Genomic DNA, 19,481 nt, shown 5'->3' with positions numbered 1-19,481 from the left:
GTTGAGTAGCCACCATTTTTATTTGAAGCCAGTAAAAGAGAAGAAAAAATAGCAAAAAAATAAAAATAAATAAAAATAAAACAAGGTCAACAAGCATCAGCCAATCGTAGGATTTCACATCTCCTTCACGCTCATCTCCTTCTCCGTCAGGTTTTCGACTAGCGCTCGGTCTGCGTTTCCAGTAATGCTGCGTTAGAGGATTTACCGGCATTAGATTTGTGCCAACTCATCTGGCGAAATCGACCTGACACTCTGTTGGAAGTGTTCTTAATGATTGAATAAATAAATGGTCTAAGTAAAAAAAAATGTGAAAATCTTTACTTTTAGGTGAAGTTCATATTGGATATATATATATATATATATATATATATATATATATATATATATATATATATATATATATATATATATATATATATATATATATATATATATATATATAGGGGCAGGATCAATGGGGAAGTAACCAATCGGGGGGAAGCGGGGGGAAGCAAAATTTTTTTTCCTTTTTTTTTGAATTTTTTTTTCCGGCATCAAGATCACACAAAAATATGAACATTTAGAAGAGACACTTCGTAATGAATGTTATTATTTAGGCGGGAAAACGATCAACAAAAATAACATTCAAGATAATATTGTTCGTGAAGAATGTGAACGTTTTTTTTCATGTTTTGTGAAGTAAAATTTAGCCCGATTTAGAGTTTAGGGTTTAGGGTTTAGGGTTTGGTGTTTTGGGTTTATGGAATAAACCCAAAACACCAAACACCAAACACTAAACCCTAAACCCTAAACCCTAAACCGTTCGTGTTAAAAACTCAATCTAAATCCTAAATCTAAACCCTAAACCCTAAATTTCTAAACCCTAATATCTAAACCCTATAAACCCTAATATCTAAACCCCAATAGTTAAAATCTCAAAATACGCTCGAAAAACACGATAATTGTTATATATTACTTCTTCGAGCGTTTTTCCGCCAAAATAAAAACATTTATCACAAAGTGTCTCTACTAAATGTTCATATTTTCATCTCATCTATAATGTTCGTGAACAAAGTTTTTTCAAAAAACGAAAAAAAAAAGTTTTTGCTTCCCCCCGCTTCCCCCCGAATGGTTACTTCCCTCTTGATCCTACCACTATATATATATATATATATATATATATATATATATATATCCAAATCCAATATGAACTTCACCTAAAAGTAAAGATTTTTTCATTTTTTTTAACGGCAAAGGCAATATATTAAATAACGCTCCCTAGCAAGGCGTTAAGGGAGAAAAAATTTACAACTGCTTTTGAAGCCAAGTATTCTAATTCGAAATTACTTGCCTCGGTTTTTAAGCCAACGAAATTAAAAAATTCTAATTACATTGAAAATACTACTCCTATGATTTATGATATCGTTATATGCCACGTCATTTCTGAATCGCCACAGGACCCATAAATTCAATCACGTTAAACCGCATCAATACATTTGAAGCATTCTGTAAACCATCAATCCAAATTTCAACATCGTCCCAAGAATGAAATAAAGGCATGTTGTTGTCGATCCTCACACGAACCAATCTCCATGTTTCCATGGCAACCTCACATTCAAAAAACAAATGAGTTTGATGTTCGACCCCTTGTTGACAAACCGGACATGAAATAGACGAAATATATATACCTCTTGTGGAAAGGATCAAACAAAGAGGTAAAACATCCAACTTGAAACGCCACCAAAAGTCAATCACTTTCCTTGGATTTTGTTTTACCCACGAAGCAACAATGGGCAACGTCGGAAGAGGTATTTTGTCAATATGTTCACGTGTGATTTTGACTGAGAATAATCCATCATTACTTAAAGAGCAGATCCATTTATCCACACTAGTTAATAGGTAAACGTGTTGGATATCAGCTTGTAACCGAGACAACATAGTAGCATTTCGACCGCTCAATTCAGTTCTAGACCAAATCAGCCGCCAATCACCATCGTTCCACTTATTTGTCACCTTTTCAAGTTTATTATCATCAAGATGATATGGAGGATTTTACCGAGAAGCCAAGGTAGAATCATCACACCTAATGTCATTCCAAAAGCTAACGTTTCTACCATTACCCACTTTCATGTGGATAAAATTTTGAGGAAGCAGTTTATCAACAGTAAATTGTTTGCAACATTCTACAATAGTAGACCATGGATTATTAACATAAAACATCTTCCATGAATGGATTTCACGATTCTGACCCACAAGTCATCCGAGAAAAACACATGTTGCCATCTCTACTTCTGGATTAAAGCAAGATTGAATGACTTTAAACTCCCTATGTTCAAACCACACTGACAAAACGAAGCTAAGATAGAGTCCCACTTTATCCATGCTATCTTTTTCTTGGACGCACAACTACCCCAAAAGAATCTAGATCTTGTTGCCTCAAGTTTTTTAAGAACCGTTTCCGGACACTTGAATAGCGACATCCAATATATCCCGAGGATTCCCATTACCGATTTTAATGGGGTTAATCTACCACCTGATGAAATTAGGCTTGCTTTCCAAGAGGCTAATCGATTCGTAAATTTTTTAAAAAAAGTCGTCCTAACTTGCTACTCTTTTCAAGCTTGAACTTATCGGGATCCCGAGATAATTAGTCGGGAAATTACGCGGTCTACAACCCGCATTAGTGGCCAACTCGTCAACACGGTTTTGCTCGATCCGTAAACCAAAAACGTGTGATTTGGAAACATTTAGCTTGAGACCTGAGACAAGATAAAAAAAAAAAAAAACATCAAAAATATGCAGCATATGTTCCAATTCTGATCTGCTCCAATCCAACGTGAAATAACGTCATCGGCATATATAAAATGAGAAAGCCTCATTGTTAGGACCCTAAAATGTATAGTGTTAAAGTGAATAATGCTTTAATATAAGGTTCTATAGAGGAGAGCTATATATAGAACCTAAATAGTCCTAAATACATAGCCATTGAATTGTAGTGAGTTTAAGAAGTCATGGAATACAAATTCGTCCAAATTACTCTCTGTCAAAATCTGTTATTGTTCATCCGAATCTCATTCTTACTCTTGATTCTCTATCACTAGATCGATCCAGAATTCGAAGATTCAAGTTCCAGATTACATTCGCTCACTTTGAATCAGATTTGCACATGTCGAATCTGTAGTTCCGAGGTTCAGATTTATCTTTAAAGTTCAGCGAAGGTGTAATATACTTGATATAAAGTAATTCGATCAACAGAACAGCTTAACTACATTGATTATGAGGATTCAAGAAAATTTTTAGAGTTCGTGGCTAAACTCTCACATTTGGTCAATTCAAGCTTTATTCTGTATTATTTTGAAGATCAGTGGATTCAGTGTTACTCGTTTAGTGTCTACGCATCTTTTTTGACGGATTGATTTCATCAATTGAACCTAAGTTGATAAATTGATCAACATTCGCAAGCTTAACTGCATGTTCTAATCTGCTTCAACAGTTAAATTCGGCTAAGGTGTTGATGTTTGAGGTGTGTAATTGATTCAGTGACATTCACTCAAGAGATACAAAGCTCATTCAAGTGATTCTGGAGGAGTTCTGTACAATTCTCACGTTTTCAGTTATAGATTCGCTCGTTTCAACTACTACAGTTGATATTCGCATGAAGATTCTGACAACAGATTCTCACATTCGCACGGTTGTTTTTCACTTGTTACTAACTTGTTTCCTTTTGCCGAAAGGTGATCGAATCTCACAACAGGTGTTAATCATCCAAATCTTAGTGTTTGTGATTTAATTTGAATAATAACTGTGAGAATCTCACACGTCCGAATCTGACAAACTGAGAGAATCTCAGTTTATCCTTACACTGTTCAATTTAGTATTTTGGAGTTCCATTCTTACACAGTACGATTCTATGTGCGAATCTCCTGAAACTTAACAGAGATACTGTCCGAATCTGACATCATTCGAATCTCTGTGCGAATCTGACAGTAAATCCTTTTTATTGTGATAATATGCTATTTCTCTTTAATCTTGTTAGTGTCGGAATCTACCTTGACAACTGAAGTGTCCGAATCTGTTAAGATGACTACTCAAGATGCATTGATTATTGGATCTAATTCCCAACCTCCTGTTATATTTGAAGGTCAATATTACTAATGGGTACAACGTATCACACAACACATTGATTCAAGGGTGCGAAGACAAAGTACATTTGGGCTTCATTAAATGAAGGGCCAATTGTTGAATTACACCCATAAGCTGGTATTCCGATACTAGTGTATCAACTTACTGGTGATAAGCGAGAACATGCTCAGGGTGATATTGAAGCAAAGAATATTATTATGAAAGCTATCCCATATGATTTGTTTGAGAATGTTATCAACAACACAACTGCTAAGGAGATATGGGATGAGATTAGAAGAAAGCGGGAAGGATATGACATGAATGATATCTCTAAGATGAATAAGGCACTAGGTCTTAATGAAGACTTTAAGCAAGAACCTGATAAACTTCTTAGAGACAATTGTAAGCGTTACAATGGTGTTTTGAGTGAGTTGAAAAAGTGTAAGATCATTAAGGTGAATGCTGAGGTTAACATGAAGTTTCCAAAAAAGCTCAACTCTGACTGGACTCCGTATGGAACAATCATTCAATCTACCAAGGAGATTGACAACTGAATGTTCATGAGCTTGTTGGTGTCCTTATGAATTATCAGCCAGGTGTTTCTAAATCTCAAGTTGAAAGGAAAGAGTCAACTCCAAATGATCCACTTGCTCTCATTGCTAAGAAGAAGAGTAAGTCTTAAACTACTTCCAAAAGCTTATCAAAGAAAGTGCTTGTTGAAGAGTCAACTAATTATGAAGGACTCAATCTTTCGGATGTTGATGACTCTCACCTTGAATTAGTCAAGATGGCTGCAATGTTTACCAAAGCCTTGAACAAATCCAAGTTCAAAGGGAAATCAAGTAATCAACGCAAGAATTCATCTTTTTCATCTTACTACAAGAGGATCTGAATTCTCTAAGCCTCAACCGATATCAACTGATGATTCAAAGAAGGAATATTCCATTTGTTACAATTGTGGCAAAGCTGGTTATTATCCCGTGAATGCAAAATGCCAAAGAAAAAGGGATGCATCTTACTAAAAAAAGAAGATGTTGATGGCTATGGTGATGGAGACAGCCTGTTGATGATACTTGATTCAACTGGATGGATGATTCAAAATCTGAAGAGGAACACGCTAATGTTTGCAAGGTAACCAAGCTTATCAAAGCAAAGGAAGCAATGGAGAACTTTGACTCTACATCAGATGATGAGGAGGTATAATTCACTAAAATTCCAACTGATTTTGTGAACATGCATAACACATTGATGAAGAGATTAGTCTCAATCACAAAAGAGGTAAAATGTTTGAAAACTGAAAATAAAGCTTTAAAGATAAAATCAAACTAAATGAGACTAATTCTTCATCATCATCATCACAATCAGAAGTAAATCATTTACGAACACAACTCAGTACATTAGATACTGAGTTGGAAGAACTGAAGAAATCTATCCTTCCGATTAAGATTGAAAGAACGGGTTATCGATTAAAACCCGAATGTCTTGCGAAAAAGTTCAATTTCTTGAACGAGATCTTTCTAACTTAAAAGAAAAACATGAGCATACAATTTCCAAGTTAAACAAGAAAATTATTGAATTGGAAAACACCTTACTCAAAAAGAGATCGGAAATCACACTATTCAATAATGATATACTTCAAATGAAAGCTCAACGTGCAAAATATGAAGATAAACTTGACAAAACTGAGCAATCAAAAGCTGTAATTGAAATGAATATTTCAAAGCAAACCATATTTATGAAGAGACTAAAAACTATACATGGTGATAGGTGGGTGGGGGGTGGGGTTAGTTTTGAAGTTCCTAGGACATTGGATAGTGCAATCAAATCCTCTCCTTGTTTGTATAACTGTGATTACATTCAAGCTGGTTTACCAAAGCATTTTGTTCATGCTTCTGATGATGATATTGATGATATAATTGGTAAACGTTCATTTAAGAAATATAATCAAGTTAGCTTGATGTATGAAAAGATTAATGCTAAAATGGGTAAACAAAATCCTGCTTTCCCGAAGGAATTAGTTGAACTAGAATAGAGTACGCAGTATGCAGATTATGTGTCTAAACATAGATTGGTTTACATTCCTACAATTTTGCCAGAAACATATATTGTGATGTTTGAGAATGAAGTGTTTGGAAAACCTAGTTCTAGTATTACTATACAAGAAGTGTTTAACTAACCTGCTATTGAATCCAAACCAATTCTACCGACCATTACTGCATGTCTTGTACCAAATGTTCATTTTGGTAGAGATCTAGCACATGAACTGAATGACTTAACCAACAAGTTTGTAACTAAGTTAGACAACATGAAAAAAAAGTTAAAACTTGCTAAGTCAAAATCACTAGATCACAAGACTTTAGATCAAAAGGTAGAAAAGGTTGAACCTAAGATAGAACCTCAATCTGAAACAAAGCCTAAGGAGATAAGCTTACAAAATATAGTTGATCAACTTGAGAAAGAACATTGAATTGCAACTTAGATGTAAGTCTCTAAAATAAATGCTTGATATGTGTGACAAATTTTCTCCTCTTCCTAAGGTAGAATCTACTTATACTTTTAGGAAAGGTGAAGTCTTAGTTTCCATGGAAGACTTATGTCTTGAGATTAAGACCTTAAAAACACAATAGATCTACTAAAGAAGGCTAACACACATAAGCATGCTTCTCCAAATGCACACACAAAGAAAATAGATCATAAGAAAGTGAAAATTGTTTCTACATGTGTTGCTGGGATTGATAATAAAGTTAAGGATACAACTAAATCATGTGATAGAAACCCATTACAATTCTAAAAATTCCATTACGATCTCATATGGAGAAAAGTTTCTCAAATGATTCATCTTTGAAGCAATTTATTGTTAAGAAGATTAAGCGTCCTGATGGTTCTCATTTAATTAAGAAAATTCCCGCAACCTTAATGTTAAATCATAAAAGGGAAAGTCTTTTAAAGAACCCAGTGAAGTCTTCAAAACACACGAGTCCAAAACCTGATTTGAGTGTGTATGATAACAAAGAACGTACAGTCAAAATGGATATTTTGAAGAATCAATCATCTCACAAGTTAAATGAAAACTTTGGACGTTTAACTAACAAAGGTGTTTTTTATGTCACAGGTTTTAATCCAAACTTGAAATTCAAGTCCAAATAGGTACCTAAGTCGTGCTTAGATCTAGTAGCAACAGTTACCAAGAAACTTGCTGGTCGACCTAGGAAACTATCTCACGTGTTTCATTTTACTTCTGTGAACAAGACATCTTCTTGAAATAATATGTGTGTAAAGACTTTTAATCATTCTGTAAAACTTGAGATTGCTTATGCTAATGCTTCATGTAATATGCTTTTAAATGATGATTTGAAATCTAATATGAATGATACATTACGTTTGACATGTTTATGCGATCCAAAGTTTTCAGGTACTACTAACCGTAGAGGACCCAAACAACTTTGGGTACCTAAACTCTAGGAACATTAACATTTACAGGGTTTCGATGTTTGTGGGTGGTATATCGACTCTGGTTGTTCACGACACATGACGGGCGATGAATCCTTGTTGGTGAACTTTGTCGAGAAATTCCTAGGAACGGTTACTTTTTGAAATGATGAAATTTTGGCTAAAACGGGTTATGAAGATTTTGTAAAGAATGGTATCACGATCAAACGGGTCTCATACGTTAATGGTTTGGGTTATAGCTTGTTTAGTGTAAGTCAATTTTGGGATGGAGATCTCAAAGTCACATTCGAACGTCTTCAATGTGCAGTGCAATCCACTGATGGACATGATCTCTTAGTTGGTAAACGTAGTGAGTTCAAAATGATGATTTACTTAATTGTATATCACATTTTGAGGGAGAGAAATGGGATACAACGAAAGGAAAATTGATATTGAAAAGTGAAAACATAAAAAACGTGTGTTTTAAGTGTTAAAATATCACTTTGGCTTGTATACATCTCAGTATGCAACTTGCTCTACAATTGGTATCACTGGAAATTTGTACATTATTCTTGAAATATTAATAAGTACAAATTTCATTTTTGAAAAACCCTAAAAATTTAAAAGATTAAAAATAAAAAAGATTTGATTTTTCTTGAATAATTGTTATTATTAACGTATGTTCGAATCTAACAGTAAACAGATGACATTCAGACAGTCTCAAAACTCAGATTCTCTCAATTATATTTTTAATGAAAAAATGAAGAGCTTGTGATTTTCTAAATTCGGATGATCCAAATTTTGTGTTGAAAAATGAATAAAATGGACTCAATTAACTGAGATTCGCTCAGTTACTATCCCATTAGTGAGAGATTCGCACGGCCCATTTTCAAAGCAAATTCGGACTATAAATGAAAGTCAAAGAGTCAAACTAAAATTACCTTTTTTCAAAATTCTCTCAATTGCAAAGACGTCCGAATCTGACACTATGTCCGAATCTGACTCAATCTCGAGACAAACTTTTGGTAAATTCAATTTTTAATCAAGTTTTTTATAGAACTGAACAGATCTGAACCATTTAACGTTAATAGAATCAGAAAGTATCAATTGTTATATGATCAGATAACATAAAAGTGTTTAATTATGGTTTGTGTTGTAGTGACCCGAACTTTTCCATGTTTATATATTAAATGAAAACTATATTTACATGATTAAATGTTTCCAGCATGTTAAGCAATCAAACTTGTTAAGACTTGATTAATTAAAATGAGTTTATGTTGACAATTGACCACCCCGTTTGTCTGATGATTCACGAACGTCATAACTTGTGATAATTATATAATCGTTTTATTTTTTTATGATGTAAGTTTTTATTTTATTTATATATAAGAAGAAATACAATTAAATCAAAGATGTACAAGTAAAACACTATTTGCTACAGTAAAACACTATTTACTATAGTAAAACACTATTTTCTACAGTAAATTTTCGATTTGCTACAGTAAAATACTATTTGCTACAGTAACACTATTTACTTGTATTCAATCCGTATTCGTACTCGTACAATACTCAGCCTCTAGACGTATATACTATTGGTATATACACTCAATGATCAGCTCCTTAGCAGCCTTAATGAGTCATCAAACATGTGGGAACCATCATTTGGCAACTAGCATGAATGATTACACTAAAAATCAAACTAATGGAGCCTATATCTTGACTCCATATTCACATTTTCTTTCACCCACCATAAACACATTTTCATTCCAACTTTTCTGCATCAAACACATCTCTCTCAAATTCTCTCTTGATGTTCTAAGTGTTCATCATCATCTTCATCAGAATCTACATCAATCTAGCTCATAAATCCATACATAAACCAACTTACAAAACAACAACTCAAGAACACATCAAGAACACTTTCAAGTTTACTAGCTTACTTCCAATCTTACAAATCCATTTCGAGTGATTATCCAATCTCAAGAAATCTTTGTTATTTACAGTAGGTTATCTTTCTAATTCAAGGTAATACTCATATTCAAATTTTGATTCAATTTCTATAACTATAACAATCTTAATTCGAGTAGTAAACTCACTTGAACTTGTTTTCGTGTCATGATTCTACTTCAAGAACTTTCAAGCCATCCAAGATCCTTTGAAGCTCTAGATCATTTCTTGTTATTTCCAGTAGGTTTACCTACTATACTTGAGGTAGTAATGATGTTCATAACATCATTCGATTCATATATATATATATATATATGTATATATATATATATATATATATATATATATATATATAACTATCTTATTCGAAGATTTAAATTTGTAATCACTAGAACATAGTTTAGTTAATTCTAAACTTGTTCGCAAACAAAGTAAATCCTTCTAACTAAACTTTTAAAATCAACTAAACACATGTTCTATATCTATATGATATGCTAACTTAATGATTTAAAACCTGAAAACATGAAGAACACCGTAAAACCGGACATACGCCGTTGTAGTAAAACTGGGGGCTGTTTTGGGTTAGATAATTAAAAACTGTGATAAACTTTGATTTAAAAGTTGTTCTTCTGATAAAATGATATTTCATATGAACATGAAACTATATCCAAAAATCATGGTTAAACTCAAAGTGGAAGTATGTTTTTCAAAATGGTCATCAAGATGTCGTTCTTTCGACGAAAATGACTATCTCTTTCAAAAATGACTTGTAACTTATATTTCTGACTATAAACCTATACTTTTTCTGTTTATATTATTAATATTTGGTTCAATATGAAACCATAGCAATTGGATTCACTCAAAACGGATTTAAAACGAAGAAGTTATTGGTAAAATAAAATTGGATACTTTTGCATGTTTTAGCTACGTGAAACTTTGTAACAAATCTATACTAACCATAACTTAACTAACTTATATTTTATTATACATGTATTATAACATATATTATGTAATCTTGATAGACCATAGACACGTATACAATGTTTTGACATATCATATCGACGTCATCTATATATATTATTTGGAATAACCATAGACACTCTATATGCGGTAATAATCGAGTTAGCTATACAGGGTTGATGTTGATTCCAAAATAATATATATACTTTGAGTTGTGATCAAGTCTGAGACTTGTATACACTGGGTCGTGGATTGATTCGAGATAATATATATATTGATTTATTTCTGTACTACTAACTGTGGACAATTAATTATGGACTACTAACGTTGGACTGTCAACTTAACAAACTTAAATCGTTAAAACGTAATAAAATATGGTATGAATATATTTCGATCATACTTTGATATATATGTATATATTTGTTATAGGTTCGTGAATCGACCCGTGGCCAAGTCTAATTCTCGACGAATTGATAATCTGTGAAAGTGAGTTATAGTCCTATTTTTAAAATCTAATATTTCTGGGATGAGAATACATGCAGTTTTATAAATGTTTTATGAAATAGACACAAGTAATCTAAACTACATTCTATGGTTGGATTATCTAAATCGAATATGCCCCTTTTAGCTTGGTAGCCTAAGGATTAGGGAACAGTACCCCTAATTGACGCGAATCCTAAAGATAGATCTATGGGCCTAACAAACCCCATTCGAGGTATGAATGCTTTAGTACTTCGATTTATTATTATACAGACGAGAGGATTATGTTTTGGGGATATTCTATATGTATCTTGTTAATGTCAGTTACCAGGTGTTCATCATATGAATGATTTTTATCTCTATGCAGTTTGCGAAATGCCTGATATGAGATGGATGTTTATGACAAGTGAAATTTTGTGGTCTATTATTACAAATTGATATACATATAGGCTAAACCTATAACTCACCAACATTTTTGTTGACGTATTAAGCATGTTTATTCTCAGGTGATTATTAAGAGCTTTCGCTGTTGCATGCTAAATTAAGGACAAGAATTGGAGTCAGCATGCTTGTAAAATATTGTTTAAAAACTGCATTCGGAGATTTAAATCGATGTGTAATATTATTGTAAACCATTATGTAATGGTCGTGTGTAAAACGTTATATTTTAGATTATCATTACTTGATAATCTACATTATGCTTTTAAACCTTTATCGATAAAATAAAGGTTATGGTTTGTTTTTAAAATCGAATGCAGTCTTTGAAAAACGTCTTATATAGAGGTCAAAACCTCGCAACGAAACCAATAAATATGAAACGTTTATAATCGATATGAATGGGACATTTCAGTTGGTATCAGAGCGTTGGTCTTAGAGAACCAGAAATTTGCATTAGTGTGTCTAACCGAGTTTATTAGGATGCATTAGTGAGTCTGGACTTCGACCGTGTTTACTTGAAAAACGATTGCTTAACACTTTTTTGTTGGAAACTATATATTGTTAACATGTAAATATTATGTGATATATATTAATCTCTTAACGTGTTTGATATTGTGTGATAGATGTCTACCTCTAGTACAAATCCCACCGACTCACCTAATAATAATGAAGAGTCGAATATATTATGGGAATATTCACAAATTCCCGAAGAGAAACCGGAAGAAGAGGAACCGGAAGAAGAGGAACCGGAACAAGAAGAGGTTCCGGAGGAAGAAATATTAATAACTACAGAAAAACGATTAAATAAAAGAAAATCATCAACAAATTGTCCAAAGTTAAAAATGGTTTGTGGTGTCTCCGCAGAGGAGGAAAAATATTGGGAAAATTACCAATTTTCCGATGAATCGGATCCCAACGAGGATTTCGATGATTTTATAGAAATTACCCCGACCCAATTTAATCAGGCAAAAGAAAATAATAAGGGAAAAGCCATAAAAATAGAAAAATCTGATCCCAAAACCGATGAACTTTATGTTAACATGAAGTACCCTGATGGGGTGTATGGTAAACACCCGTATTTCTTAAATTTTAACTATAACCCGGGAACATCTAAGCCACCAGGTTTTTCTAAACCATTTGTGAAAATGACAGCTCGTATTAGAGGAGCACCATTTATCCCTAGGAAATTAGCAAAACGAAACGAGTCCGAAGAGGAAGAAACAAGTGAGTTGGAATAAAGAGTTGTAATCTTGATGTGTAATATATGTATTGTAGTGTGCTTGTACTTTTATGATATATGTAAAATTGCTTGGATTGTTTGTTAATTATCTTTTTCGAATCTAATCCTTTTCTATCTTACAGTATAAAACACAAAATGGATGTTAAGGATAGACAACCGATTATTTTAGAAGACCTACAGGGGGATATGATTGACGAATCTAATCCTTGCGAACGATTTTATTGTTAATTTATAAATGATGCACTAACCACTTGCAGGAATGCCAACATACCAATCCCTGCTGCACATAGACTTACAATGGTAGTCTTTTCTGAGGTGAAAATGAATACACCTAATGTTCCTGACAACAGATACATTGCTTTAATACTAGAGTGGTTGTTGAGAATAGTTGATCAGAGGGAAACAAGGATAGATTCTTACCTTGAAGCTGTAGGTTTACCTCTACCGAATTGGGCACAACAAGTACAAGTTAAACCAATCGTGGTTCCAAACTAAAAGGTTAGAGAAGAACCTAGAATCCAACCCAGACCAGCTGAAACTCCACCCAAGGGAAACCTTAAATGACTTAGGGTTACCAGGTCATCAGACCCTGTGAGGATCAGTGAACCTAGTCCAACTCAGTTTACACCTATCTTATCAGCCACTGAAAGTAGTGACAACAACACATCAATAACTGAGTCATCTCCCGAACAATAGAAGAAGAAGATGCGATACAAACTTGATGAGATGATTTAGACACCACCAACACGACAAAATAGGTTTAGGACTTTGACTCATATCATTCAAAACCTAGCTACAACTGTTACTAATCTCCGCATCAGTTCCAATAATAACGGTAAGCCCTACACTAAATGAGATGTAAATCTCAATAGGAAAGAGAGATGAATGCAAGGATGGTAAAAAGACCAAGAAGCCCATCCAACTTAATCGGGATTTAAGAATAAATCCCACTAGGAAAGATGTTTCTACATCTTCAAAGGAAGTAAAGGTCTTCAAAGAGGTAAAGTCTTCGCTGACTCAATCGATTGAGGTAACTCAGTCATTGAAGTCCAGAACGGCCGAAGGGGAGCCAAAAAACCTTGAAAATGCACCCTGCGTATAGGCTGGAATTCCTCTTGATATACTTCATCCAAGAGATGTTATAGAGCCTCAACATCAAACAGGGCCTAGAGGTCCGACTTATCTTGATGAGGGAGATCTTTTGCTCTCCACAGAATGGCAACATGACATTCCTACGGGAAATTTATCAGACTTCAGCAGACTGATCCTTTGGACCAAGCAATTAATCCATTGGACTAAACCACTTCTCATTTTGATCTTGATTCTCCTGATCAAGGTGTTAAGTCTGTAACTGAAAGAGATATGTTACCTCATGATACATCAATGAATTCAGGAGTCGGGAATATTAATATTTCCGCGAGACATATAAAGACAGGTAGTTCTTCTATCTTGTCGGAGTCCCATGAGACATGTATCATGGAGGTGAATGACCCAACAAGGTCCTCACCGGCTACAACTACATCTTCAACAAATACATCATCTTCATCAACTACTCTTGTGTGGCTGATGGATCAACATCCAAAGATTGAATAATATTTTGCAATTGATTCACAAAACCTGATGATTGTATTGGAAAGAGTTGGTCAAACTACATTTTAATTTGAGCTTAATAATCTTGATCACTATGAGCCAAATGATAAATTATTTCCAAAGTAGTATCGTTAGTAAGTTCAGTTTTGCATATATTGCCCATGAAAACATTCTATAAAATCATTTTTAACGTTTACGATCTTTGATCGGCCCCCTACATAATATTAAGCAATTTTTTAACTTCATACAGTTAACCTTGTTATACAATGAAAAGGTTTTTAATGTTTTGTAATCACCGGTAAGCCAACCATCTTGAAATGTAATTCTGCCACCCTAAACACAATGAAATATAAATAGAGGAAATATAGACATTAAAGTGTTTTTGAAGTTGAAATATATTAATTTTGTTAATGTATAAACCTCGATTTATTGTGCATGAAAATTTGATGTGCTTGACATGAAGTTATGTTGTTTACGATAATTTGGTGTTTTGTTGATGATGAAATAATAATGATACACATACCTGCATGTCTATGTGGAATATGCATCCACGTCTTAACCTGCGTACTAGATGCTACCATCCACGTACGTTTTGAATAAAACCAAGGGTGTAGGCGTGCCAACTATGTGCCTCTACCAATGGATGTGGTCTTTAATGACTTGGTCAAACTGTTTACCTTGCAAGCTAAGATAAACGATAAGACCAACCTTATTCGGTTTCCTTAAGTAATGCATGTTAGTTAGAAAAGGAGATCACAATTATATGGGGATAGAATCCTATTCAAACCCCAATTGTTAGCCTATAAATACATGACTTAAACACCCTAAGAGGTACGACGTTACATTCTACATAATGTATAGCATACTCTCATGTACGAATTATATACGTACAATCTTAATCATCGTTCAAGACTTTCAGGTAAGTTCATTGTACTATGAATCCTTCATGTCTTAGGGCCACTCAACCTTGTATGCTAAGTTGTTAGTGGATTCACGATCAGCCACCCCACCGGAATCACACAAGCTTCGGTGCGGGTTATGCTTGACTGTCTTCGGAGGTTCAAATAGCGTTTGTCCTTAAGCCTTATTTATTGCACTCAAGCATGCGTTCACCCTAACCCCGTTAAAATATGCTTGATCAATTGGTGCCATTCGTGGGACCGATTATAGAACAAATGCACTTGGAATTTACGTTTATGTGTTTTATATGTCGTTTTTTCCGTAAAAAATTTTGTTTAATTAATCGGTTACTTTCATGTTTTTTAACGAAAAATCTTTGATCATCATCAATGGATGGAGGAAGCAAGGGATCAAAATCGCCGCAAACTGGCAAATATTTGTCAACAGGTTCAATATTTCACACGCCTATAACCACATCAAAAACCCCACTAACACCGTTTGCTCCGGTTAATGGTATAACGAAGCCTCCAGCAAGTACTACGACTATATTTGGATCAGTCAATGCTCAACAAATATTGACCGAACCATCTAATGCAAGTGGAATGCAAAGTTACTAGGACTATGATACTAACAAAAGCTTGCCTCATGCTACTCAAAGTGAATACAACATGAAACTACTAATGGGAATACATAATGAAATCTAATACAATAGTCCTATGGGGATGGAGGAAAATGATGTCCGTCATGTGGGACACCTGGTTCTCGATCTTAGTCACCCGGGTACATAGGGCATGCACTTCCCTCATCTGCTCCTCGATAATGGGAGATGCCGGTAGGGGCAGGTGGTGCAGATGGTGCCGGTGGTGAAGGCGTAGCACCAGAAGTAGATGGTGCAGTACGGGTGACCTTACACACAAATGGATCAGGAGGATACCGCACAACCCACTTACGGGTGGTGACCCTAACCAACTGTCCATGCGCGTTCACGAATAGCTTGCCTCCATTCACCCCGAGAATAACGATACCGTCGTAGTGGTAACGCTTCTTCGGCGGGGTAGAGGGTGGCGGTACAGGCTCCTCCTCGGGGTCCTCCTCAGAATCCTCCTCAGGATCCTCCTCGCTGGTCTCGTCGGATGATGAACTGTCTGCATCGTCTGAAGGTGGTGCAGGTACATCATGTGTGGGAGAATGTGTCTGGCCGGTTGTCATGATCTGATGTCTGCCAGGTGGAACCGGCACAACTCGTCCGTCGGCGGTGCGTCTGACCCAGTGTCCACGTTCGTTAAGAAATGGACTGCCCCCGTTTACCCCAGGGATCATGGTACCATTGGAATGATAATGTGGCCTTAGGAGACTAGGGCTGGGTTGAGCTGGGATCTCCTCGGGATCCTCGTCACTGTCAGAGATGACCATTAGGTCAGATGAGTAACTACTATCCCCAGAAGACGAATCACCAGAGTTGTCAGAGGGTAACGGTGATGGAATAGTGAGTCAGCAACGACAATAGGCGAAGTAGCAGATGAATCCGAATCACTCTCCAAGTCAATGATAATAGGCAGTATGTCCGACATCTGAATAAGGAAAAATAACTTTTTCCATTTCAGTAAGACATATAGCAAGCATGTATCAGGCATAATAACTACAGCAGCCTAGATCATCTATAGCAGTACATAGCATGGTAATAACAGTGTCCTATAGCAGTACCATGCAATCGAAAGCAGATAGTTGTAGCATGCAGTAGCGAGAATAAACAGTAGCATACGGTAATAACATACAGCAGTAATAGTAAGCAGTAGCATGTAATAGTTCTGCAGAAATAAGTAAACGATCAAGTTATAGATTAGTCCTATTAGTGAATCCTAATCAACTCGGTCAAGACACACTAATGCAACCTGATTCCCTACAACCGATGCTCTGATACCAAATGTGATGACCTGTCTAAAACCATCATGTACAGATCATCAACAACAGGTCCATTACACGGTATAACACTACATGTTGTTTTAAAACAAGTTTTGCATTCATAAAAAGATAACGTTATTACCAACGTCAGATGTTTTACAAAAGTAACGTGCTTCTACGAATAGAAAGCATTAACTAAAGTACGTGACACTTAGGTCATTGCAAACCATAGTTCAAATGAAACATAAGTAATGAATGCAAAGTAAAAAGTTCCATGATTGAGACATCTCTAGTAATGCAGCGATAGTCTATCACAGCGAGTCTATAACAGCGGAAGCAATTTCATCTAAGCACCTGAGAAATAACATGCTTAAAAACATCAACACGAATGTTGGTGAGCTATAGTTTTATTGTAAATAATAATGTAATGTAGACCACGAGATTTCGTGGTCAAAACCGTATGAAAAGGTATATGCTTAACCGTGGGCACTTGGCAACTAACTAACGTAAAATAATATATCACCCCCTAAAAGTACACTTGGCGAGTGCGTTAAAACAGATGAAGTATTAAACACCCGTTAAATGCTAGCGCAACTAGCCCGAGTGGGATGTCAAACCCTATAGATCCATATCTAAGATTCGCATTCACCGGTTCATCAACCAATGACTAAACGTTACTGGGATAAGGGGAAAATTTGTGCCGTTATGTCACCCACACATATATAAAGTTTAAGTACTCGTGTCTAGTATGTAAAACATAAAAAGCGCATGTAATCTCAGTCCCAAAAATAGTTAAAGTAAAAAGGGAGCTATAACTCACAGTGAATGTGCGGTAAAATCGATACGAAAATGTAAGCAAGTAGTAAGTTGGTCCGAAAGGTCCTAGACCTAAGTCAAAGGTTACTAAGTCAGTAAATCTTCCCAAAAAGTTTAAAAGTACGTAAGTTAAGTCCTAAGCATCATCATTATCATCATCTTACGTAAAAGATAAAGTAAGTTTTCAACAAGAATAGAGATCGAAACAAAGGGCTGACTTCGGACAGCTGCTACGACCTCTATACAAACTGAAATAACGCCCGGCCAGTGACCTGAGTCCTCTTACCGTTATACAATTTTTAGATCCTAACTCGATGTCGTTTGACCGTGGCGACGGTTCAACCGCGAGTAGGTCAGAAATTTCAGCACGTCGTTACAAAGGCGTAGTGATTTTCGGAAGGCTATAAATCCTAAATCGTATATCGGATTTAGGTGAGTCTTAAACGAAAAGTCATCTACTCGAACTGAACTATCTGGAAATCAACTTTCCAGAAGCCCTAGGAGTCTGATCAGACCCTGAAAAACAGAAACAAGTGCTCCGGTGGGTTTCTAAGTGCTTGACGCTTATCACGGTTCTCATCCTTGATGTGTATAAGCCTCAAGTTTACAACTCTTTGATGTTTTAGCATCATTATGGCTAAGTTTTAACCATTAACACACAACTAAAAGTAAAAGCTAACTTTCTATATGTTTTGAACATCAAAGTTGTCTCTTTATTGTATAAACACAATAAAGCTTTAACCTTTGTCCTTTTGATACAAGTTTATGCATCTTCATCTTATGAGATGATGAAGACTTGATTTTTATCACAATAAAAAGCATAGAAAGGTTCCAAGTAAGTGGGATCTACAATAATAACTTAGATCTCAAGTGTTAAAAAACCCTAAGCTAGAAAGCTTGGATTTTTACAATATTCATGAGACCATAAGCTATAAAGCTAAGATCTAGTAAAAGTAATGAGATCATAAGCTAAAAAGCTTAGATCTAAACAAAATAATGAAACTCTAAACCAGAAAGCTTGGATCTTTAATGTTCTTGAAGATCTTTAAAGAAAAAAGTTAGATCTTCAAGTTTCATGAAGATCATAAACATAATTTTGATCTTTTAACAAAATAAAGTGATCTTAAGCTATAAAACTTAGATCTAACAAAGTAATGAAGATTCAAAGCTAAAAAGCTTGAATCTTTCATGTTCTTGAAGATTCCAAATCAAAGTTTGAATCTACAAGTTGTAAGAAGATCAAAAAGCTAAAAAGCTTGATCCTTTGATGATGATGATGATGATGATGTCGTGATTCAAGAAAGAAAAGAAGAAGAAGAAAATTCAAGAACTTACAATTTTAGTGTGAGAAAGACAAGAGAGAAAATTAAAGAGCAAGTGTGTGTGAAATAAGAATGAAATGAAGTGTGAAATGAAGAATGAGGCTTGCATTTATAGTGGTGGTGGGGGTGCATGGTGGCGACGGTTATGGGGGACAAGGGGGGACAATTTTTACTTTTTGCATGGTGGTGGTACAAAGGTGGTGCTTGTATGTTGGGATCCCATGCAACATGTTGTAGTAATGGCACACAAATATGCTAGTATGTTGGCTCATCTTAATGGATTTTTGTCCTACATCTTAATGGGTCATAATTTCATTAAAATTAGGCTAATTAAATGGTTCATTAGCTAGAGTAGG

This window comes from Rutidosis leptorrhynchoides, chromosome 4, assembly GCF_046630445.1.
Source record: "Rutidosis leptorrhynchoides isolate AG116_Rl617_1_P2 chromosome 4, CSIRO_AGI_Rlap_v1, whole genome shotgun sequence".
Taxonomy (NCBI): Eukaryota; Viridiplantae; Streptophyta; class Magnoliopsida; order Asterales; family Asteraceae; genus Rutidosis; species Rutidosis leptorrhynchoides.
The sequence above is the reverse complement of the archived record's forward strand: the minus strand, read 5'-3'. Positions refer to the sequence as shown.